Here is a 26,427-nt window from a genome sequence, read left to right as displayed (position 1 = left end):
CGTTCTCCCTTTTCCCCTCTAAATTTCACTTGGCTTAAAGTCATAAATTTAAACGTAAGAGAAAAGGTCATCATGTTAGATCTAGTGTGGAACTGGACAAATACATTTTTAACGAGAAAAACATAAACATAAAACATAGGCATGTTGGTATTTATTCAGTTATTCATGCAAAAGCAAAGCTGATTTAGTTGTGATCCGATGGTTCAAAAATGTTGGACACCAACCCTTGGGGACCCCTGGGCTTTGGGGGGTCTGTGAACCTACCGATCCGCTTCGTGCTACTCCTTTGGCAATCTGTTGTATACTATTGTATATTTTTGTATGCGAGTATGAGATGCGTTATGTAATAAACACAAAGAGAAACTAATCATATATTCCATTGGAAAATTTAATTAGAATGAACCCTACTTTGTGCGGGATCAGAATTGATTGAGGACTCGGTATAAGGTTTCAAAGACTTCTAAATACCCCTCTAACCTACTTCTGTATCATATACATGTATCGGTTCCTCTCCTTTCTATATGTATCATATAACAGTTATATTTGATCATTCCTGTGCTTGTAAGGGTTATTGAAAGGTTAAATAATAAACAATAAACGATATTTATGGTTGGATAACCTAAAAGGGGAGCTTAACCTTTCCCTGAGTCATGTAAGGTAAACTTCGCCTTTTCAAGAACATATGCATTGCATATTTAATATATTTATAAACTACAAGCTATAATTATATCGGATATGAGGGTTTCGCTACACCATGTTACCGGTATATCACATTAAAATGTAATAACTACACTTTGAATTTAATTAAATGAATTGAAAATTTTATTGATATAATCTGCACTAAAAAAATCCGAAAGTTGTAAACAGAAGATAATTAAGCCGTTAGTCCGGTAAAGGGTTCTAATGAATGTAATCAAGGGACAAATTAATATACACGACCGGCGTTGTTCTTATTTATTTTTACACTTGAATACTTTGTAAACAATTCGTTCATTCTCAATTGTATAGTAAAACAAGAATCTTCCCTGAAACTTCTGAATAAAAATAATTTGCCTTTTCCCTGCTCTGTACGTTTTGCGTTGTTTTTTAATTAAACATTTTCGGACGAACATTGACGGAGAATATGATAGTCTCTCAGTTACAAAGGTGATAAAATTAGTTGTTTTTCCTGCTTATAGAGAAAACATTTCAATAACATAAAATCATCGTGACTATTGTTTTGAATAACAAAATAACTGATAATAAACTGTAATATAAAAAAATATTTAAAAAAAAATAATAATAAAAAAAAAAAACAACGATATTTCCTTGAGAGCCTACCGTGTTTCCGTATAAGGTAGCAGTCTAGCCTATACCGATACAAGTCCCGAGACTCCTTGTGACGAACGATGATATCTGAGAATCAAGTGTGCGTATCAAAGAGATTGTTGCCAGTATATAAGACTACTACTATACGCTGTCACGTGTGATTAGGTTGACAGAGATCGGAGGTGCAATCTGCAGAAGGAGCTGTCACGGTGAATGACTTAAAATAATAACAACATAACTGTATATATAAGTATCGATTCGCTCTGTCCTTCCGGGACAATCTCATCAGATCGACCAGACAAGTCAGTAACTAGGTTTGATGTCGATTAAACTAACTATGCATCTATACACGTTTTAATATTTTACGCACATGTCAAGTATATTTATTATTGAGACATGCTATACGGTTGTGGTATAAGTAAGTAGGGTGAAAATGCGAGGTAAACGCATTAACGAAACGGCGGTGGTTAGTTTATTATAAACTTGAAACATTACATGTGAGATGTATATTTAAAGCTTTTGTTATTTCGAAGTTCATCTAATGTGACAGTCAGCACACTAAATACTTATATAAATATGGAAATATTTACTATACTTGCAATAGTCCAATGTATTCTCTACACACACAAAAAACAATAACACGAAATGGTCACAATCTTTTATCGCCCAATATAAGGTAAGACGAAAGGGCGGTCACGAGGTCATGCAGATCTATCATGTTTTTATACTTACACAATTGTACCAATTCATAATACTTTATATAAATAACACTATACGCATGTAACCTGGAAACGTACAGTGATAAGCAGATCATGAAAGAAATAATAGTTAATTTCATCTTATTATTCAAACATATTTTCGTGGTCTTAATTGGTTTGTTTTTGTTCTCTTTTCAATCTGCAATATTACGCTCACATTTATCTTTTTCTTATGATGTAGTAACATTTAGAGGAATAAAGTTCGACGTAAGATGTCTAAGGCTGTAACCATTAACCGCTGAGGTTATTATCAATTCGAAACATCCAGTCTTATTGTCTATACTTGGTTAAGTCTGGCATACTAATTACACCCTTGACCTATATAAAAACCATTTAAATGAGGGAATATGTGGGGTGGGGTGGGGAGGGGAAGAGGATGGGATTGGAGACAGTTGGTTTTGTTCGTTTGCATAATTTCATATAGTATTAATAACAAAAATACTGATATCTGTGTCTACATTTCCAGATGAGCAAAAAGTGTATTTTTGGCGGCATGGTATCTAAAAAGGGATTATGGGGAAGGGATATACTTACTCAAACTCCTTAAACAGAAAAAACAGGGCCTATCGAATTTTAGGTTTGTACATCAGACGAGTTTTCATTTTATAGTGTTACAATCACATGTAAAACACAAACTGTAAAAACTCAAAATATTGGATTTTAATTGAATTTTAGTGAAATAAAGAAATACCTTAACTACTCAAGATAATGAATTGCACTGTTAAGAGTTGTTTGGAATACGTATAGCAAATTAGCAGCGGGTAGACCTACCACGCTTTCTTAAAACAAATGTACGATATGTATTTGCGCCTACCCAAATTTGCATATAAAATCGGACTAAGCTATTTATTCTGGGCTTTATTTGTGGGGGGGGGGGGCTAAGACATTTGAATCAATGCATCTGTAGTGACGTGCATGCATGGTAACTGTTTTTTATATATCATTTTAGTTATTAAAGACATCTGTTTTAAACATTTTGAAATTGAATATTCAAAAAGGAAAAATAGTACAAGTTTGTTGTTCAAACACATGACATATAGGTGACCACACCCTACTATTCTTGTGGTCACAGTGTGGGTATAGATCTTTATAAACTATTACTTTGTTTATCAAGTTTCTGTACGGTGAGTTATTTTTTATGCGGTTGCGAGATTTATCAACCATTTTTCGTAATTCAGGAAATTAAGTAGACCGACATCAACTTCTGTAATACTTTATCAAAAGTACATTTAGATTGATTTGTTATTAATAAAAAACGGAACTAATTTCGCACATATTATGTTAATGTTAATATGAAAACCAGATGTTCATTGGACTTAGACCGACATCACATGTCTGCTGACTGTTAAAGGGTATAAAAGTACATCAGCTGTATACATAAGTTTAACTTAAGTTAAAAATATATTTAAAAACCGTATATTTATTTAAGTTTGTGTAACTCAATATCAAATTTCGATACTCAAATTTAACTTCTTCTTTGTCCCTTAGTTTGATTGATTAATTAGAAGGAATTAATATAATGGGCTTTAATTTAAACAATTTAGTAGGACGTTTACATGGCGTAGAAAGATTATAGGTAGATGCATGTTCGCTAACCTCTATAGTTACAAGCGTGAATTCAGGGTCTTTAACGTAATACAGAGGACAGCGATAACTTCAGTAAGGAGATGAAATATTGACCATACCCAAGCATGGACGTCGGTTAAATTATTATCAAATCCATGATGGTACAACAACTGTAGGCCTTCGTCTTTACTTCGTCTTTAAGGCATAAAGTTCTTTAAGCACCTCTGGGTTTTATTGGCTGGTACGTGTAAGGGGGTAATGTGGTTTTGCTTCTCAGGTTTTGATGAAATTCAATTATAAATTATATTTATAGAAAACTGATTATCTTGAAATGGTATAAAACTATCACAAATCATATAAAGTATAGTCTATATCGGAGAAAATTTGTTGACATCAAATTATGATAAAAGACTAAAGTATTATTACTTCACTGTACGCATAGTTTTAGCCCAAGTATTTCATCCGTCTTCTTGTCAATCAACCAGTTCTGAATACTATAGTAGAGAATAACATCTCTCTTATTTCGATCAGAAGAGTTTACCCCCCCCCCCCCACCCCTCCCCTCCCACCTATTTTGAGGAGTGTTTAAATGGGAGAAAACATCTTGTATAAAAATAAGATTTTTGAAGACTTCCGACTCATTTCACCTTGTTCCTGTTTCACTGTCCAATCATTTTCTGTATCTTAAATCTTGTCTTTATAACAAAAAAAAGTACATATAAATATATATATATATATGTCATCACTGTAAGTAAAACACCTGGCGTTGCTTGACTTTAACTATTTTTGCAGCTTTTCAAATATAAAAACTCCGAAAAGACGAAACATTTTGCTCAAACCAGGACGAAGGTAATTGACGGTCCTTTTCCAAAAAGCAGAATTATTCTGGTTACATATATTTTGTCGTGTTTTTTTTTTTGAAAATGTACTTTAATTGAAGAACATAACCACCCACCTTATCAAAAGGATAAATTTTCAAAGTGTTGTTACGTACGAATTAGAACGAGGTTATCTTATGAAGAACTTAAAAAGACAAAGAAAAAAAGTTAAGAATTGAGAGATAGAAGAGAGGAAAACGCAAGGAACGATAATTCACGATCGTAAATTTTTATCACCAATTTGCAATGAAATCATTTGATTATCCTAGTGCCCATTTAAAAATAATAAAAGTTCGATGAAAACCTTGTATTTACAGCCAATTTCATTATAAAATCAGGAAACAAGTATACATATATATATTTTTTTACAACCTTGATATTGTCGAAAACATCTTTACCTATGCTTTTATTGTTTCCTTTGCTTTTATCGCAAGTATAGTAGCGATATGAAAGTTCAGAATAGAGTGATCCAAGAGCAAGCAGTTTCTATCATGTTTGTGTGTTGCTATATCAATGAGGGGAAGGGCCTTTTTGATTTCTCTTAGATTTGAATAATAATTGCGATGAAAACTATCAAACTTTTAGGGCCGATTTAGATCAAGTATTTTCTACTTCCTAAGTAAAGTTCGACATTTTTCATAAAAGAATTATTAGTAAGAACCAGTTAAAATAAGCGTGGTATATAAATTTGTGTTTGCAATTTAGTACTTGGCGGAGTATTGTATTCGTATGACTCTTTTATTTTTTTTTTTAAATTTCTTTCTTTTACTTTTTGGTTTTAAAGTTTCATGTCAAGGGAGAGAAAAACTGTGTGTACTTGGAGTCCTTTGTGGCTTGGCTTTGAATAGGATCAATAAAGGTGTAGCATCATTTTCTGAGTCACAATTTGATTCGAATGTGGATAGTTATTAACGCACGAATTAACTATCTTTATAAACCTAAACAATGACAATGCATTTATTGTAATATATATTGATCAATTATTATCACATTTTGATCCTTTCAAATCATAGTTTGATCCATTGCAATCATGTTATAAACAATTGCAATCATATTTGATCCTTGCAATCATATTCAATTAATTTTAATCATATTTTGATCAATTGCTATCACAGTATGATCAGTTGCATTGATAGTTTGATTAGTTGAAAAATATTTCGATTAATTGAAATAATATTTTGATCAATTGCAATAATATTTTGATCATAATTAATCAATTAAAATCTTATCTTGATCAAAAGCAATCATATTTTGACCAACTGCACTTATAGTTTGATCGTTTCATTCCAATTGTGTTCCATTGCAATCATATTTTGATCAATTGTACTAATATGTTCATCATAATTAGTCAATTGCAATATTATCTTAGTTAATAGGAATTATTGTTTAATAAATTACAATCATGCTTTTATCAATTGCAATTATATTGTTTGGTCATATTTAATCAATTTATGAATTGCAATCATATTTTGATCAATTTTAATCATATTTTGATCATATGTAATCATTTGCAGTCTTATAACTTGATCAAATAGCAATCATGGTTTAATCCAGAACAATCATACTTTTGATGTATTGCAAACATGCATATTTTGATCAATTGCTATTAGATCGCAATCAATTGCAAACATGGCGTAATCAATATTCGCTATGTTTAGTAATATCAAAATACTCTTTAGTCACGCAACGTCAAGTACGGTTTAATCTGCCGGAACGATTAACTTGCAAACTAGGATGATAAACACCTAAAGCGTGAGAAAATTAAACTAGATTACCGCAGACAGAAACGGTTTAAAGAATCAAACATTGTATTTTCCAATCAAACAGTTTGTGGGTAAAACCATTAACTGTTTATCATTTAACATATTCGGAGGTTAAGTATGGGCAGGTTTTTCATATGGTAATTAAGTGTTTATGCTTGATGACGTCTGCATATGAGGATAAAATGCAGTTGTTGGTTGCTATGTATGTAACAGACTAAAGTATAGATCTTCAATACCAAGATGGACCGGCTTCTTGTTGTTAATATTTTCTTGGGTAATTTTATCTATTTTGTTACTGTAACTTCTTCAATTGAGGAAGGGATTATGGGTTAAGTGACGAGGGAGGGGTGTTAGAAACAAGATGTCAGTTACAATTTTTGCTCATTTTCTAAATTTAAAACACAATTTGATTGAGGAATCAAATCAATTAACAACGTTGTTGTTGCTAGTATCAACAGTTTAAAAAGGGTATATCGTGGAGTGGGGAAGGGGTAGGTGGGGTCACAAGTGGGTCGAGGATGCAGGTGGGGTAGGGAAGTGACATCACTACAATCTTTGTAAGTATTTTGAAGACTAGTAACACAAAGTAGTATTAGCTCAATTAATGAACTTGTCTTTGTTAAACCTATATATGCCAGTTCAGGAGAGGGGGGGGGGCAGGGCGTGACCTTTACGCGCAGTGTGCATATGTGTCGGATTCTGTAACGCACAATTGACATGTGTTTGGATCTTATAATGCCGCTGTAACCAATACGTAATGTATCTCGTTACGCAAACACACGCCCAACAAAAAGTACCAAAACATTTTAAGGTTCGTGTCACAACAAAACTAGTTTAATCACGGCACGCTATAGTTTTCCTATTCAAGATAATGATCATTCTAAGCTAAGGTATTAAAAACAACAACGTCAACGTCACCATTAATACACAAGTACGTTCTAAACATATGTACATCACTCTAACCTACTTTACATACCAGAAATGGAGCGGAAGTGTTTGGTATCATTATGGTTATTAACTGCTAACCGATTGCACTTTACAGTGTTAAAAGAAATACCTCACGTGACATGTCGTCTATGAAATATTACAAACTATAGTTGTTTCAGTCTGGTGGGACTCAATGGAATATTGACGTATAACTTTCTCATCAAATGCATCTTAAAGGCTTATAAATGAAACTGATAAGACTTTCTGGAGTAGATAAACTGGAATATTACAACTCGCCAGACATACAAAAGTGTTTTTTTTTTAAAAGTTAAATTATCCATATTCATGATTATGCACATTTATGATGTATGCACATTAATTATTTTTATGCATATTTATGCATAAAGAGGCTCTGTTTTATGAAGAAGTGAACGCTGGAAACGTGACTACGTAGACAAGACGTATACATGTGCCAAGGGTCGGCATTCGACGTAACTTTGCATTTCTAAGCAAGGTAATATAGTTTGCCACTCCCCTCTCCACAAACACACACACACACACGCAGAGCGATGACGTCACAATGATGTACGAGATGCACGGTATATATGATAATGGATCCCCATAGTCTATAATGTCTTGTAATCCTGTCATCAAATAAAATAATACGCATGACGTGACCTACGTATAACTACAATGGTGAATAAATAAATTCTTAACTGTTATTTTAATAACGAAGAAATACCAATCACGTAACAAACAAAACAGCTCCTCGTGATTGTATGGTAACCGCGTGACTATTAATCCCTTATATTCTGTTCCACAGTTAATATAGGAAACTGCACGGGAAATCAACAACTTTGTCTACTGCAGGTGCTCAGTAGTGACCTTATCGTGTCGATCCTTTTGTCTGGTGAATGGCCTATAGGTCAAGTGTTTGACTGAGCACGCTGACCTCATTTCCGGTAGTGCATGTATTTTAACTCATGTTTGTTTTCTTATGGAAATAGTACTTTATATTACTTTAACGTTGAGAGCAAACGTTTTCCTAGAAATTATGAGAATTAATTGCTTATTCAATGATCATTGAGCGTCAAAAGAAACCCACCTATACAACTGCTGTTCATAGAAGCAGGTGTCTAAGTTTACATACTTTTTGAAACCTTAAGTGCAAAGCTGGTTTGCATTGATGTGTTGACATTTGTATTACTGGTTACTGAAATGTGTATATTAAGTAGAATTGAATGCATATGCGTTCAACATTCCTTGCACAAAAGTGAAGGGCAGAGTATCCCACCTCACCCCACACACCCTCTCCCTGTACCCCACCCGTCTCCCTGTACCCCACCCTCTCCCTGTACCCCACCCTCTCCCTGTACCCCACCCGTCTCCCTGTATGAAGTTGGCGTGCTTACAGATCTTGGCTGAGGGATGCTGGGAGTCTATATTATGTAGGTCATGTTGCCTTTTTTACAGCAATCTTATCCCATACGAAAAAAAACAAATCTGCTTTCTTTCCAGCCCATACACGTGAAATATCCTTTCAATAATTGTATATAATAATACACGATATAAGCACATCTATACCTTCCTCTTATTTTCATCTCGTTCAGCCTAGTCGATTATTTTGAACTCTTATATAAGTAACGAATTTTGTCTAACATGATCAAATATAAAACGACTTTCAAGGGCATATTTTCCTCATTAAAAACTCGTTAATCAACCACTATATAGTGAAATTAATGAACATAAATTTTGCAGATTACGATAGCTTTGTCAACATTTAAAGTTCATATGTATTTGTTTAAGTTTTTAAAGTTAGCTTTGATCATTATGGGTACCGCGAAATGGAAGAAAATGCAGACAAATAATATGTCAATGCTGAAGTCTCTTCCTAAATCACGAAAGAAGAGATTTAATCTGGACATAACGCCGATACTTAAGAGATGACATTTAATTCATTTCGATTTAAATTAAGATAATATTGAAAATCGAATTGTATATCGGTTGAAGTGAACCAGTCATCCAATGACAGGTTTTGGGGTAATTCGGAGCTAACAAAGACTGTAGACTGACGACTGAAAGAATTGCAACAACATAATTCGACTTTCATTACCCAGTATTCGATAATTTATGTTCACCAAGACTCTGAGTCACAAAACTGACTCACGCCCACTAAAACACTGACACTAGTACAGAGCAATAGTTTTCGGATAACAGTAATCAGTGCCAGTTTAGGTCACGTGCAAACGTATATCTCTTCCTGATTGGTTTACATTTGTTGAAACTGGGTGGTTGTAGTCGTGAACCGGCTGCCACACAATGCATTAACGTCATTGACTGCGAGGCCCGGCAGTCGGGAAGGTGCCAAATGTTTAGTTATAACCCGATTAGGAAGCCGACGTGAATGAGAAAACATTGGCCTTGTTTGTTTTATTAGTCGTATAGTCTTAGGCAGACGTACACTGCAAAACTATCCACGATCGTGTATATAGATACCTTCGAGTAGAACCAGGGTCGCGTCCAGTCCGGCAGTACCACGACCGGATTAACACTTGAACAAGAAACTACGATTGTATATAGAGTAACCTTCGAGTAGAACGAGGGTCGGGTCCAGTCCGGCAGTACCACGACCGGATTAACACTTGAACAAGAAACTACGATTGTATATATAGTAACCTTCGAGTAGAACGAGGGTCGCGTCCAGTCCGGCAGTACCACGACCGGATTAACACTTGAACAAGAAACTACGATTGTATATATAGTAACCTTCGAGTAGAACGAGGGTCGCGTCCAGTCCGGCAGTACCACGACCGGATTAACACTTGAACAAGAAACTGTTCAATGACAAACACTTGTCCTCTTATATAAGTCACATCACTGTCAATGTCATTAAAGCAGTGCAAACGTACTTACACCACGGTGCAGAACGTTGATCAAAACAAATGCTGGTATCATCTGGAATATTTATTAACTATAAACAGGTGATCAGGTGAAAGGAGCAGACATCCGAACAGGTGTATAAAATATATAATCTGGATTCTTAGTGCGGTGTGTGTGTGTATGTGTCTGTGTGTATTTTATATCTCTCGCTTGCAAATGTGAATATCATACTAATGACCTTTACGTATAGGAAACTGTTCAGTAAGGATAGAAAATATCTTGCAACTTACCATTGTAGCCCCTATTAACCCATATCTCTCCCAATACCATTCTAATGTAAAGCTGTAAAGCTATGGGGACACACTTATTGCAGGATTTTGATATTGATATCTCGATATATCTGTATATATATATATATATATATATATATATATATATATATATATCTGTGTATATATATATATATATATATATATATATATCTGTGTATATATATATATATATATATATATATGCGTCTCTTTTCGCCTGGCTGTTTGCCTATGATATACAAACATACTAGTGTCACAACTGATGTCACGGAGTTTCGAGAAAACCAGTCGACTTCGTCTGTTAGGAGAGTGTTTGTATATAAATTGCTTAACGTTATAGATGTAAACAGTGGTTTCATGTTTGTTCCATGGGAACCTTTAGCCCTAACAGTATGCTCGAGGTGAAAGTATTTATTTCCACCAAAATGATTCGGCCAATAACCAGATGGTTGTTCCTTCATGAAAGATCCAAGAAATGATCTGTTAATTCCGAACGGGACAATGCACTAGCTGTCCTTAATTATTGCAAAAGTAGTGAATATGATTGGGGGAAGAGTCCTGAGGTTGTATCATATTAGTAGGCTAATACACCGCAACCAACTGCTAAGCATACAACCGGATTGGTAAAATGCATTACTCGAATGAGTCAGTCTGTCCACGTCAGTGTGCACAACCGTTATTAATAACATAATATGCCACGAGGTATATTGCTTGAGATTTTTAAAGTAACTCTATAACGTTACCTCGATAACTCAGTGCAGTCAAGCATTGTTTCCTTCGGGAATTACATTTTTACAACCTTCACTGTATTCATCAGCCTGAAATCCAACACACTACCTTCTACTGGATTTGACTGATATCCCATGGGACGCGATAAGGGCCAAATAGCTAGATATCATTATTGCGACTGAGGTCAGCTTAACATCACAGTCACACACACACGCACACGCAGATCTTGAACGAAAGTATAGTCTAAAGTTATAGGTAGACAGCGGTTTCATGTTTGACACAGGTATTATAACACAAAATGCAAACAAACTAGTTTTATTCACGTCAGCGCATAATGTCGCTATGTGGTAAATATATACGAGCGGACATTATATACCCAAAAACTAATGCAGATACAAAAATGTCATTTGAGTAATAATATTACTAATGATACATTGTGGACGAATAACCTCTGTTTGATTTACATCTTTGATATGGCTCTCAGAGTTTGCCTTTCTTGGAGCTGTTACAAGTTGATTAACATATCATATAATCTAGCTATATGCGGAAATATATTTTATATTGGCTAATTTATTTTGAGAGAAACATTTACGGACAATAAACTTTACCGCATTAAAGAGAATAACAGTGTTTATCTCACACAGTCACACGTATTCATAATCATAGCAAAGTACTTCCTCTGATTGGTCACTTTGATCGTCTTATGAAGGTAATTCAAAGTATTTATGGCGCTTAACCTGTTCACTATATCAATATTATATTTATCTTTTATTAGACAAGATTGCCTAATAACTGGGCAAAGTATGAACGTAAGAACATATCAATATGGTTTGTATAGCAAACAAAATTAATAAGCAAGCAATCGGAAATGTAAAATTGCCTTTGGTTACAGATGTACAAGAAAAATATTCTGAATTCAGTCAACTTGATCACAAGTTTTTATTTTTCAAGATTGAAATGTTTCTATGCCTTCGAGATAGTGAGTTGACGTGGAAGAATAAGTGACGATAGATACCTCTGTGCTAGATATTAAGACACACAGACATATCGCAGAAGACGTTAATACAAATATAGTCATCACGCACGTAGATGAACATTTTACATAGTTTCATTTCAAAGTATTTTGCGACAGAGAATAACCGGTAGTATATGATTTAATTAAATTCCTTGGGATTGGAAATATTGCCCGAAGCTTTCAAATTACCTACAACGACGTTAATTGAAAGAGCTGTGCGGGACAAACAGTGCATTGGCTCTCATATCTAATAGGCGGTACTATTTGCATAACAGTCATTCGCTTAGACCGCTATACACACACGGATGGGACGTTTACTTATACGGACGTCACCGGTTTCTTCGTCTTCTTCCTCCTCTTCTTCAAAACGTACTAAAATAGAAGTAGAAGAAATCCCACGGGGACAATTCGACAGACGTTTACGAAAATTAATCCTCCCTGCTCGATAAATGAGCAACACACGCCCAAGGGTAAAACCCTTACCATCATATGTAATAACAAATGAAATGTATTTATTTAGTCTAAACCACGTATGATCGACACCCAATATAACTCTGTAACATTTAAGAAAGAAGGACAGAAAAAAAACGAAAGACGAGGAGGAAGAAATCATCGAGGCTTGAAAAAACAAATTGATGAAATATGTTTATTAATCTGTCCCCCAACGTAACGGTTTCATAAAGTGAAATAAACACATCACAGCTCAGGGAGTAGAAGCAAGGCTAATCTAAATTAAGATGAATAGGTATTACAAATTAATAAACAATAGCAGAGGATTTAGTCGGTCTTATCGAGATTCACACGTTTGCAGTAGACTGATGATGTTGTAGGGTTCGTGGAGGGGGGGGGGGGGGAGGGATAGGGTTAGGTCACCCTAAATTTTTGTAAGGACCGCGGTGCCTAACCATACCTTTATCTACTAGTGATACTATTGTCTTCATACCCACTTTTTTTCACCCGTCGCAACCCCCCAATCCTCCGCCCCCCCCCCCTTCGTTATGATCACACCGATCGTTTGAATAACAAAAAATTCAGACGCACTGCAAAGAAACAAAATACGGCAAACCACATTTTAAAACACATGTTCAGCATAAATTGAGTGAGAAGTAGCATATATTGATTAAACTCTCTGGTAAGAGGGGATGGGGAGAGGGAGGGGGGGGGGATGGTTAGCAGGCAAGCAAACTGCGATGAATGGCTCTTGAATTCAATACGGGCCTGCATTCATGAAGTGACATATGTCGTATTTTAGATGTGACTTGCCAGCGAACTAAACCATCACGGCCGAAAATTCTTAAACAGATCCCACATAAACGGAACCGTAGCAACAACCCCCCCCCCCCCCCCACTCCTTCCCTAACCAGCATCATCCAATCATTTGAATGTACTGGAATGAAAGTCACTGTTATTACCGAGTAATTTCAGGTCAATTTAGATTGAAAACTATAGCACCAATGGTGCAATAGCTCATACCTTTTCGAGCTGAAAAATGTAGGGCCCACAAAACCAATTTTGGGCCCATGAGGGATTCCCCCCCCCCTCCGTTAGCAGAATCCTGGCCACACCACTGGCTATAATTCATATTTTCCCCCTTTAAATCCTATTTTACCCACTCTCTCAAACAATACCATGCACTGACCTACCCTATTAAACTTTCTCCCCTCTACCTTAGCAGACATAACTTCACAAGCACTCCCTACAAGACATAACTTCACAAGCTGCCTACATACCTCAGGCTCAAAGACTTCTAAGAATCGGCAAGTGCTGATTGACTATAGGGCTCTCATGCTTACAGTTCAACAGTTAATAACAACTCCCAGTCCTGCTTTAATTCCACTAACAGCCTCTGCAGAGCTTAACCACAAATGTAAACAAACACTGCAGAGACTGGGAGACAAATTAAAGGAGCTTTGGCAAAAAGTGAAGGCTCAGATTTTTTTAAACAATGGGGATTAATTGTAATTAATTAACTTTTGACCAAAAATTTTTAGGCATCACCTTATTCATACACAATCCAACAATCATCAGTTCAACTTTGAATATGATCCATCAAAATCTTGAGGAGATTGAGATATTTGAAAATATTACAAAGAATGACCCCCGATGACCCCCTAAATGACATTTGACCTCAATTTTCCGAACACCCCTCGTAACTCTCATCCCGAGGAACATTGTGACCAAGTTTCATTATAATTGGCCATACACTGTACGAACAGGAGCAATTTGAAAATATAGGGCCGCGGCCCGGGCCACAAAAGACCCCTAGTTGATCTTTGATCTCAAATTCATGAACACCCTGAAGGTAAAACTACCATAGTACTATCGTGACAAACCCTCAACATTGTACCATGGAATCTGTAGGAGAAGAAGCATTTTGCGTATTTCCACAAAATGGCCCATTACGGCCCACAGGTGACCTTTGACCCCAAATTTTGGACCATCTCTGATGGCCCTATACCCAATGGTCCTTGTGTCCAAGTTTCATGAAATTCCATCAAACACTGTGCGAGTGGGAGCGGTTTTACCAATTGTTGACGGATAGAGTGATAGAGTGATAGACGCCGCACTGTAACAATAGCTCACACCAGCATGCTGGTATGAGCTAAAAATAAGAAGGTTCACTCTGTAAGAGCTAAATTTGCTATATAGAATTAAATCTAACTGGAAATCACCCCTCTAATGAGTGGTCCTTGTTGTCACTCTCTAAGAGTGAAATCTCACTCTTCAGATTTAGGATTCTATATACGGCATGTGTTTAAGATACGAATGGGGATCTTTAGCGTTCGAGCAGAGGGTCTTGTCATACCGGTATCGGTCCTAATAGAGCCGTATATACGGCCTAATGTTCGTGATCTATCCTGTTTTACAGATCTCCAATGATTCAGTGCATATAACGCTGTAACAATCAAAATATGTGCTAGTTGTAAGAAATATGTTTAGAAAGGTCTCTTCTTCAATTATTATGTGAACGAATCGCAGGTGTAAGTCAAGTAGACTTGGATACAATTTTACTGAAGCTTAAATTCATTTTACGGGAGGTGATTGAAAGTACCCCAAAGAAGCTTTCTTAGTTGCCGACCAGACGTGTGTGAAGTTTCCAAAAGGAACGGTAAGCAACCAAAGAAAGAACGGATTTCAATGTTTGTGGAACTGGTAGATGTTTTGGGGTCCCAAGTCTATGTTGAGGCCGGTGATGTGAGACTGAATACGAAAGATCCAATCGATTTCTTTTCGTTTACAATCAGTTACGGATTTGAAGGTTTAGGCAATTAAAATACATTTTAGGTTTTGAGAGAATGTCTATGAAGATTGAAATGCTCGGAAACGGGGAATCCTGCAAACTTATCACGAATAGATTTTTTTTTTGATTATTGAAACGTAAATAACGTAAGTAAATAAGTGTGTGTATATATATATATATATATATATATATATATATATATGTAACTCGCTATATCTCGCTATATCTTGTATTATACACCTTCGATTAAATCCGGATTTAGACCATGATAAACATAGCATTAAGGAGATTTACAAAAGCAGATATATAATGTTACAAAGCAAACATTGTCGGGCTTGGCTGATAATGACATTTTTCGATTCTCCAATTATTCATATACTGATAATATAAAGTCAAGTGTTTTCAAAATTGCGATTGGTGTATGCATGAAACACCTTCTGAAATCGCGTCAGACATCTGTAGTGGGACTAATATATAGGAGCTGGAAAATGCTCGGCTCCTTAGTCCTCCTACCCTTACCTATGTTATCTCTTATATACGCATGCACCCACCCCCTTTTCACTCCGCCCCACCCACACAACAGGCCCGCTGCATATATATATATATATAGCCTATACTGATAGTTTTGATTTGGTATCTTGTCATTGTTTTGGTTTAATTAGAGAACTCTCTGCTATTTGGGTATCCCACCAGTCGCTCTTTGACCCGTAGTGCTAGTGGCTTAACACGCCACACTCTAAGACGAATTATCATCTTATTCATAGCTTTATCTTGACAGTATAGTATTGCCTCAACTACTGCATACAAGATTGCCTAATTTAATGAGTAAATGTGCGAAGCTGTGGTGCAATGTTTCAATATGGACGATCCTTTATACTTTGTACTTAAATCCAAGATCGTTCCTATATGTATATGTTGCAAAAAATTGTATTAACAACATAAGAAATAGTAAAAATAGTCTCCATGTGAATAATAAAGTATCTTTTGGATTTCTTTTGATAATACTTGTAATAATATTTGATGGTAAAGTGAATAATATGAAATGTAGTTAGAAGTTCGTTTAACTATATTCCGTAGTCGATTTTTCTTTGCAATTATATCAAGAACTAAAATTTTAAACTTTCGAAATTTTCCAGTCTGCAGTTGACATGTGAATACCTCTTAGGAATAGGATCCGGGAGGCGAATATTGAGAACCAAATTGTATCTCGCTCATTAACCTTCCCTTCTTGAATACAATAGGAAAGTGTTTTAGTTCAACCAATTACAATCTTATTTCGGTAGATTTGGTACAAACAAATGTTTAATAAACGCAAAATATATTAATTAAAGGAATTTTCCGGTGGCAAACACGGTGACGCTCATATGGAGAGTAAAATGTGCTTTCTACACAGTTAATCGAAACCTCCCATTCAGGACCCTTATCATATCAGTATAAATATGGGTGTGTATAACAAGGTGACGCTCATATGGAGAGTAAAATGTGCATTCAACACAGTTAATCGAAACCTCCCATTCAGGACACTTTAAATATCAGTATAGATATGGGTGTGTATAACAAGGTGACGCTCATATGGAGAGTAAAATGTGCATTCAACACAGTTAATCGAAACCTCCCATTCAGGACACTTTAAATATCAGTATAGATATGGGTGTGTATAACAAGGTGACGCTCATATGGAGAGTAAAATGTGCTTTCTACACAGTTAATCGAAACCTCCCATACAGGACACTTTAAATATCAGTATAGATATGGGTGTGTATAACAAGGTGACGCTCATATGGAGAGTAAAATGTGCTTTCTACACAGTTAATCGAAACCTCCCATTCAGGACACTTTAACTATCAGTATAGATATGGGTGTGTATAACAAGGTGACGCTCATATGGAGAGTAAAATGTGCTTTCTACACAGTTAATCGAAACCTCCCATTCAGGACACTTTAACTATCAGTATAGATATGGGTGTGTATAACAAGGTGACGCTCATATGGAGAGTAAAATGTGCTTTCTACACAGTTAATCGAAACCTCCCATTCAGGACACTTTAACTATCAGTATAGATATGGGTGTGTATAACAAGGTGACGCTCATATGGAGAGTAAAATGTGCTTTCTACACAGTTAATCGAAACCTCCCATTCAGGACACTTTAAATATCAGTATAGATATGGGTGTGTATAACAAGGTGACGCTCATATGGAGAGTAAAATGTGCTTTCTACACAGTTAATCGAAACCTCCCATTCAGGACACTTTAACTATCAGTATAGATATGGGTGTGTATAACAAGGTGACGCTCATATGGAGAGTAAAATGTGCTTTCTACACAGTTAATCGAAACCTCCCATACAGGACACTTTAACTATCAGTATAGATATGGGTGTGTATAACAAGGTGACGCTCATATGGAGAGTAAAATGTGCATTCAACACAGTTAATCGAAACCTCCCATACAGGACACTTTAACTATCAGTATAGATATGGGTGTGTATAACAAGGTGACGCTCATATGGAGAGTAAAATGTGCTTTCTACACAGTTAATCGAAACCTCCCATTCAGGACACTTTAAATATCAGTATAGATATGGGTGTGTATAACAAGGTGACGCTCATATGGAGAGTAAAATGTGCTTTCTACACAGTTAATCGAAACCTCCCATTCAGGACACTTTAACTATCAGTATAGATATGGGTGTGTATAACAAGGTGACGCTCATATGGAGAGTAAAATGTGCTTTCTACACAGTTAATCGAAACCTCCCATTCAGGACACTTTAACTATCAGTATAAATATGGGTGTGTATAACAAGGTGACGCTCATATGGAGAGTAAAATGTGCTTTCTACACAGTTAATCGAAACCTCCCATTCAGGACCCTTATCATATCAGTATAGATATGGGTGTGTATAACAAGGTGACGCTCATATGGAGAGTAAAATGTGCTTTCTACACAGTTAATCGAAACCTCCCATTCAGGACACTTTAACTATCAGTATAGATATGGGTGTGTATAACAAGGTGACGCTCATATGGAGAGTAAAATGTGCTTTCTACACAGTTAATCGAAACCTCCCATTCAGGACACTTTAAATATCAGTATAGATATGGGTGTGTATTTGAATGTTAGCTATATTTGTCAGTGAATAAACCTTTCTTTATGCCCAAGAAGTGGATTACAGTATATGATATGTGATGTCATCATAACAGATTATCTTTGAAACCTTTACTTTCCTATTATAACACTGTTGTTCTAGTATATAAACATTAGTGCAGCAGCATATACTTACATGTGAATAGGACTTTGTACTCGGAACTCGTATACTAGTCGTATTTCCGAGTTATAACGAGTCGCTTCATTTGCATGTTGAGTCTACTCGAGTCACCGACAATAATAGGTATTCCTAACTCGAGTTGAGTCAATGACACAGTATTATTTCTACGGAGGGACATATTGGCTCAGACACGTTCGAGTCAACATGACAGTTTTTGCACTGTTGTATTCATACCAAAGGGTTGAATGCTATACTTGTACTCGTTACGGTATTCATGCTGCGCGTTGTACTCATTATCCTATAAATATCATATTGCTTACGATGGTACAAAGTTATACCAATTCCAAGCAACGCACAAATTTCTGTCGATTTTAATCATTTTGTTTAGATGTTCCTGATTGTTAAAATCCGATACAAATGTAGGTAATCAGATCAAACTTGTTTTGGAGCATCATATAGGCCTATTTTAAAGATGAATATCTTAAGCATCGGATAGTTCTAAAGAAACATCATTGTCACTAAATTTCTCCTATAGTCATGTTGCACTAAAACATTATCGACATTGAAATCTTTCCTAAAGTGCATCTTTTCACATCTTTTAAATCCTTTAACTGACAATTGATTTGTTTTAGTTAAACTGTCAGATCTTCAGTATTTCCATTAGGAGAAAAGTATATATATATATTTATATATATATATATATATATATATATATATATATATATATTTATATATATATATATATATATATATATATATATACATGATGGGAACATTCTAAATATATTTCAACACGTTTGGCGTGTAGCCTCTATGTAAGTGTGTACGCATTATATGATATTACATAGGCCAACTCTAATTATAAAATTAAAACTTCACACGCATGTTTCTTATCTCGACTGAACATAGCCATTATGTAGTGAACGAGAGAATACTTACAATTATGTTATGCACAGGTTGGTTATGGTTTTGAAATCTTCACAACTATTTCGCGCTTGGTTTCCTCTCCAAGGAATGTAATCAACTCTAGAACCAGACGAAAACTCTGTAACTACGACGATCTAGTACTATATCCCTGTATACAAATTATTTACGCGCCAATTACTACACGATCGTCATCATCAGCCAATCGCATTCGTAGATGCAGAGTTACCGTGGCCAACGTCCAATAACATGTTAGGATATATAAAAGTATATAGAATGTAGGAATGGTCATTTTTGATGACTTATTACAAGTAATGAGATAGATGTATAACATGTTTAGGGCTATTTTTAATCAACTGAGTGATATCAAAAACTGAAAGATATATTTTTGTTTTGACCTTGACTCGTCTTAAATCAAATGACCGAAATCCTCATTGGTGTAAATTAAACGTTTTAACGTCGCATAGCGGCGATATGATACCGTTCAATACATTTCTATGAGTTACCGTCATAGAGGTATGCACGTAGAACGTTATTTACGATTATGAAGGGGAAAAGTTCTCTCGTGCCAATAGCACCTGGCGAAAATTTATCACTCATCTTCAAAATGTTTTTCTTTTAATTCACGATAAATTTATACCAAGCATTTCAATGGATTCTTTCTCCTTGTAGTTTTCTGTTATTTTTCAGACTGAATGAATAGTTGAGTTATTATTAAAAGAAATATATCTTTTACATATTTCGTTATAATTTCCATGAATTGGAGTTCTTAATAAAGTAGACATTTACAGTCTGCAACTTCGAGATGAAATAAACTAATAAAAGTATTTTATATATAGACAAAAGAGTCTCAGTCATCGGTAAAAGTATCCCCCCCCCCCCTTCCAATCAATTAAAGCAGTAAGCATATTATAGGAAGCGTAAGAATTTGATATAGTTTCAAGAATCATACTTATGTACCTACGCAGGAATGCCGGAATATGAACCGAGCACATACAAACTGACAATTTTTCATTTTTTATATTTTTTTTATTACAAATAGTGAAACTTTAAAGAAAGTTGAGAGGATATATTTCAGGGTGTTAATGTATCCTGTTATTTATAATGTGCCATAACATATTCAATAAGACGACTAATCTTGTACTTTTGATAAACAAAATGTTCCCTGAATTCAAATGGAACCCATGAATGTTATATTTTTCATCATAACCTATATCTTGCGAAAGTGAAGGAAAAAAGGGAAACAAAACTGTCATGTTGGACATTGGCAAGAAAACCCTGAACTTACTTCCAAGAATGTATAAATCTTACAAGAATGTATCAATCTTCCTAGATTGTATCAATCTTCCAAGAATTTGTATAAATCTTCCAAGAATTTATAAATCTTCCAGAATGTGTCAATCTTCCTAGATTGTATCAATCTTCCTAGATTGTATAAATCTTCCAAGAATGTATCAATCTTCCAAGAATGTATCATTCTTCCAAGAATTTTAATTTAGAGAATTTAGAGAAAACCACAGAATGATTTTATTTATGCTTCACTATTTTAATGTTATAGATTCATATCATTATGATTGAAAATTCCATTTCATGTTGAATAAAGTGAAATTCTGAGTACTACTATCTCTGACATCACAAAACATGTTGCTTTCTTCAAAGTTCAGGTGAGCACATACATTCAAATGCCTGCATGATGACGTCACACTTTTGTCATCATAGGTAGTATCTTAATTTCATATGAAATGTAATCCAACCAAGTATATGCAGCGGATGCAATGCAAGTTAATATGTTGTGTCATGTAGTGCCACCATGTTGATACATATACTTTTCTTTGTGTTTTGTTTAAATATGTAGTGGTGAACGTAAACAATGTTGTCAATATTATCATCAACTTTTATTGAAACATTTCTACTGCAGATGCTATCAATAATATAGGCTCGCTTGAGATTTATATAAAAATGTGTGTATAGGGAAACAATGATTAAATCATTCCATTGACAGTGATAGTAGTAATAATATTCGATGTGTAACATACACTATGTAGGGAAACGTCCATCGTTTTAAGTTACGAAGATGCCAATGTTATATCACATAGCCTATGCATGCATTGAAAAATAAGTACTCTGACGTCAAAATAAATACGCATAATGTACTTTGACATCACAATGAATATGCATGAATCACAAGGAAAGACGCGGGTTTTGAAAATCATGTTTATTGACTGATGATGTGCTTTTATATAAAACTCCTTACCCATTGCACTGGGCTTAGATTGCATGTGTGTAATTCCGTGTATGGATGCTGCTGCTTATATACAACATACACAAAGCCTGTGTATACACACAGATCTAACTATATCTAAGTTTCGGTCCTGGCGTGAGGCCCTTTTTTTTGTAATTGATATGAATCTAGACAGATTTCTCACTAATTCCACTAGTGTTTCAAATCGAGGCAGATTACTCAATTATTCCAATCGATCGAAGTTTAAATTTACAAAAATGTAACACCGATGTATAATAAGTTATTCTACATGCAAAATGGTATAAGGATGAATATCATTGTAGGCTTGCGATGAACTGAAGAGTTATTTTATAAATGGATGACTGCACTTTCTTGATTAAAATCTTTATCCTTCTGCTTTAATATTTCAATTCCCTGAAAATTCCTGCGTCATCGATGTTGAGTAGAAAACATTTTGCTTTTTATTTTTCATCTATAACTCGATATATCTTCCGCTAAGACCATAAACCTGTCATGTTTGGGCGGTTAATTATCTGACCATTTGTTACAAGAACAATCTGTTTCGATGTTGTAGACAAGAATATCATTTAAACATCTAAATATAGAAAGTAACCGATCTCACAGTGGAATTAGCAACAAGGTTGCATTCTCAGGAACGTATATGAGAGGTGGGGGAGGCGAGGGGCGGTGGGAAGTCGCCACAACTTTTGATATTTCAAGGAGGCTATAACGAGCCAACTGAAAGGGATAAAGGATTATCTTTCAAATGGATATAAGAGTAATTTACCTCTTTTTTACACATTTTCGTGTGTTCCTATAGGTAATTGAAGCTCTATTTTGAATTTAATTAGTCTAAGAATGCACGAAAAAGTTTCCGGGTAACAAAATGTCTAGATATGATTATGAACACTCGATCATTAACATCAATGTGGCAACTATTAAAGATTCATTAAAGTCAACATTCATTGACTAACGTACTCATTTGCATACAGTATACGTATGCAACGGTTTGCTCATATAATATTGATTTACGTTAAGAAACACAAGAAAATGAAACTTGAAAATAAATATTCAAGCCTTGAACCTTACTGACACAATAATTTTGTGCTTCTTTTTTGTAATTTTTTGTTTGTTTGCGTATGTACAAAAAAAAAGTATATGGAACCAAGGTTAAAATTGATTACATTTGTGACACTTTACCGAGCAAAACGCGATATCTTAAACATGTTATATAATTTAGGGATTGTGTGAAACCCTAAGACGATTTATATCATAAAGTTGGTAGAAGCTAATTGAGCGTGTAAATGTGAAGGTCACCTTTATCAATTTGGCTCTAAAACTTAATAAAAAAAAACACCCCTATAAGCAGATTTTACACTGCAAATAGCTACGATATAGCGAAACTAAATCATGGAATTTGTTGAGGAAAGAGAAAAATAAAGGTCAAGTGCGTGGTGTAAATAACCTTGATAAAATTATGAAATGAAGGCCACAGAATGCATTGTATTTAGTTATGTTTATATATTGTTTTATATATTGCGCAATAAGGGTAACGTATATTTACTTTTGTTCAAGTTTCGTTGGTTAGCAAATTTCTATATAAGTTTTTTTTTAGTTCTACTTAAAACAAATTAAAAACCACCAGTTATAGCTTTGAGAAAAATATATAGAGTAACGTGCTAGGCATTGCTAAACATTTGGAAACATGCTGTTGGATGTTTTAACCTCCCCCCTCCCCACCCCAAATCATTCCAAGACAATTACGAATGTAAAATTAAGTAAATATAGGGGTGACAGTATAATTCGGGACTATCAAATTTGGATACGAATGACCATTATATCACTGTCTAGCATATTTGGTGACAGGCATATTTATTCTTCCCATCTCACGTGATAGCATACCGTACACCGAGCATACAGTATACAGTACACGGTACACCGCATACCGTACACTAACACATGCCGAGGAGATTGAAGGCGGATGTTGTATACATGTCATGAATAATTCTAGTTCCGGTTTGAGGAGCCGATCGTGTTTATAGGTTATTATCAATTTAGGCGTAGAGTATAGCAATGTGTATTCCAATATTAACACGCATTAACCGATGCCTGCCAAGACGGCCTAAATATGTAATCCCTTTCAGCTTTAACAGAATCACATGTGGTATAGACGGTGACAGCATGTAGGTTATTCGCGCGCATGCGTTTCGAGTAGCAGTTTCGAATAACAGACCAGCCTCAACCATGTTTACCAACAAGTCTGCGTCCGTGTTGCATTTTGATGAACAAAATTCTTATCTGCTTATTGTATTTGTGTTTTCTTTTTGTATGTATTTTGTTTGTCACCATAGGAGTTGTATGTATTTGTATGTATTTGTATTCAAGTTTCAATGAGCTAAATTCATACACCGTGACAGAAATAAATATTTTAGACCGTCATGACTGGCATTGTTATGTGCGTGTTTATAACTGAATGACAGAATGCAGATATATGCGAGTAATTATACTCATGAGTAAGTACTCAGATCGAAATGGGGAAAACATAAAACTTTTATGGCCTCAAATGACGTGTATATAATGTGTTAACAATTTGTCAAAGTGTTGAATCTCATCTAAGGATGTTTGGTTGTTTATATGAACATAAATTGTTTTGATCATGTTATTAGATTAAAGAAACAACAACAACATATTAACATGAATAAAAAGGCCTGCATTGAGGAGTCGACGTCACGATCAAGTTAGCAGCCTTAAGAGAGCATTTTAGAGATAAAGCATATTCTATAGGTGAATATTATGGACACCGGAATAACTATAGAAACATTTCTAGCAAGTAAATGTTTCTTTTTTGTTTTCTTCAACTATTAAATATCGAGACTAAAATTCTGCCAAAATCGATCCTTTAATGTCAGAACCCTTGGGTCAATTCCAAAACATTGTGTAGACGAGTACATTCCATTAAAAGAAGAAAAAAACTTTGCAACTGGTAAGATATTAAATCTCTTAAATTAGATACCTTCTGGTTCAATATCATCCAATTTAATTTAAAAATAAACTCGATATTTTCAGACGAGTAATAATCGTTGAGAAATTCTCTTGATGAATTTGTAAGATAGTCAGAAATCGAAAACACGCAGGGGTCACGAGAACACCAACCCTCCCTGAGAGTGCCGAATCAAATGAACGAAGACCTACTAGGGCGATCGACTCTGGTATTTTGCAGAATATGTGGATTTATAAAGTGTATTTTCGCGTAGCGTTGGAAGAAGTCTGTTTACCAACGATCTCAACCCATCTTACTCATCCTAGGAATTGTGGACCTCTAGAAGGTCCGTGAAAAGTCTCTTCCCTTTTCTTGGGGGGGGGGGGGCGGGGGGGGGTTAGCCGAAGCGGATAAACCATTTGTAGATTTTGTTTGATATACAACGTCAAGAAAGACAGAAAATGTCTGAAAGCCCCATTGCGGGAATCAAACAACGACACCATTTCTCAGCTCAGCCCAATCATTGAGTTAAGGTGATTTCATTGTTTATACTCCCTATATCTGAGGGTAAGCGAACATCTCTTCATTTCCGCTAGAGGTACGTGATGAACACCACCCCGCCCCTCAAACAGGTTCTAGTCTACTTACTATACCACAGTAAGACATTAGTAACCATCACAAATAATTCGATTTGTTTGTATATGTGCAGTGTAATCATTATCTAAGCATTTCATTGAAGAACGAGGAAATTTCCCTCACCCCCTCACCTTTCTCCGTTCTCTTCGGTCCTTCACTTCTCTCCCGGGGGCCTTCCCACCCCCATTCATTTTATGAATTCCTTATAAGAATAAATCTTCGATATTTTACGTTTGACAAAATGTTAACGTTATCAAATTTGTTTTAAATTTATACACCCAAGTTGTCACGTATCGCCTGTCGCGGAATTGTCGCAGAACTGTTCGCATTTCAAGTGGAAATGAGTGATGCAATTGAGCATTTGCCTTCCATTATGATTAATTAAACAGATCCAGAAAATAGATGATCAAGAATAGATTAAGACAACCCAAGAAAGTAGTAACAATATCTATTAAAATCCTACCCTACATTAGGAAAATAATGAGTTCGATAGGCCTATAATCTTGTACAGATAGGTTTGGGTTCCCTCTTTAGTTTTGTTCTGTGAGTGTTGTCACCATTACCAATGATTGAATTCACGATTTAAAAATCGAAGAAAAAGAATGAATTCAGGTATAGTTCATTACCTTTCCTGTCAAATGTAGACGCATCAAAAACCAAAAGTTACTCCCGTGAGGATTTCTTGCCGGGTAGATTTTTCTTAAGTTATATCGCTGTCGTCCTAGATACCTGTCGTTAAAACAATTTATTGCTATATATCACTGTGCGTTTAGATGCTGTGCACTGTGCATACGAATATATAATCCACCAGTGTTTTCTGTTAGGCTTTAATATGTTACGAAATTCAATCCTTTTCTTTCAGCTTATCTTTGCAAGAATCCGATAATCTGTTTGTCACTCACACAAAGAAGGCATCAGCTCCACGTGCGTCTTAAAGTAGTACGCCATGTATGTGTTGAACTTGATGGTAGCATAGTAATCGGCCTTTGAAGAAAACA

The 26,427-nt window shown here is 35.3% G+C and overlaps 1 protein-coding gene across 3 annotated transcripts in view; it reads right to left on the bottom strand.

Annotated features, from left to right (window-relative positions):
- The window catches only part of LOC139968144 (QRFP-like peptide receptor), a 74,332-nt gene extending 48,120 nt beyond the window's left edge, over positions 1–26,212 (bottom strand). Inside the window, exons 1-2 of one of the 3 annotated variants that reach the window (XM_071972538.1) lie at positions 26,056–26,204; positions 1,321–1,395 (exon numbers count right to left, since the gene is read on the bottom strand). The gene's annotated coding sequence lies outside the window, so the exon portion shown is untranslated. Of the gene's footprint in view, positions 1–1,320; positions 1,396–19,586; positions 19,724–26,055 lie in introns of those variants that run through there. The other 2 variants (XM_071972537.1, XM_071972539.1) reach the window with 2 other exon arrangements.
- Between the last annotated feature and the right edge of the window lie 215 nt (positions 26,213–26,427).

Source organism: Apostichopus japonicus, chromosome 5, assembly GCF_037975245.1.
Source record: "Apostichopus japonicus isolate 1M-3 chromosome 5, ASM3797524v1, whole genome shotgun sequence".
NCBI lineage: Eukaryota > Metazoa > Echinodermata > Holothuroidea > Aspidochirotida > Stichopodidae > Apostichopus > Apostichopus japonicus.
Note: the sequence above shows the minus strand (reverse complement) of the source record. Positions and strands in the feature narration are given on the sequence as shown.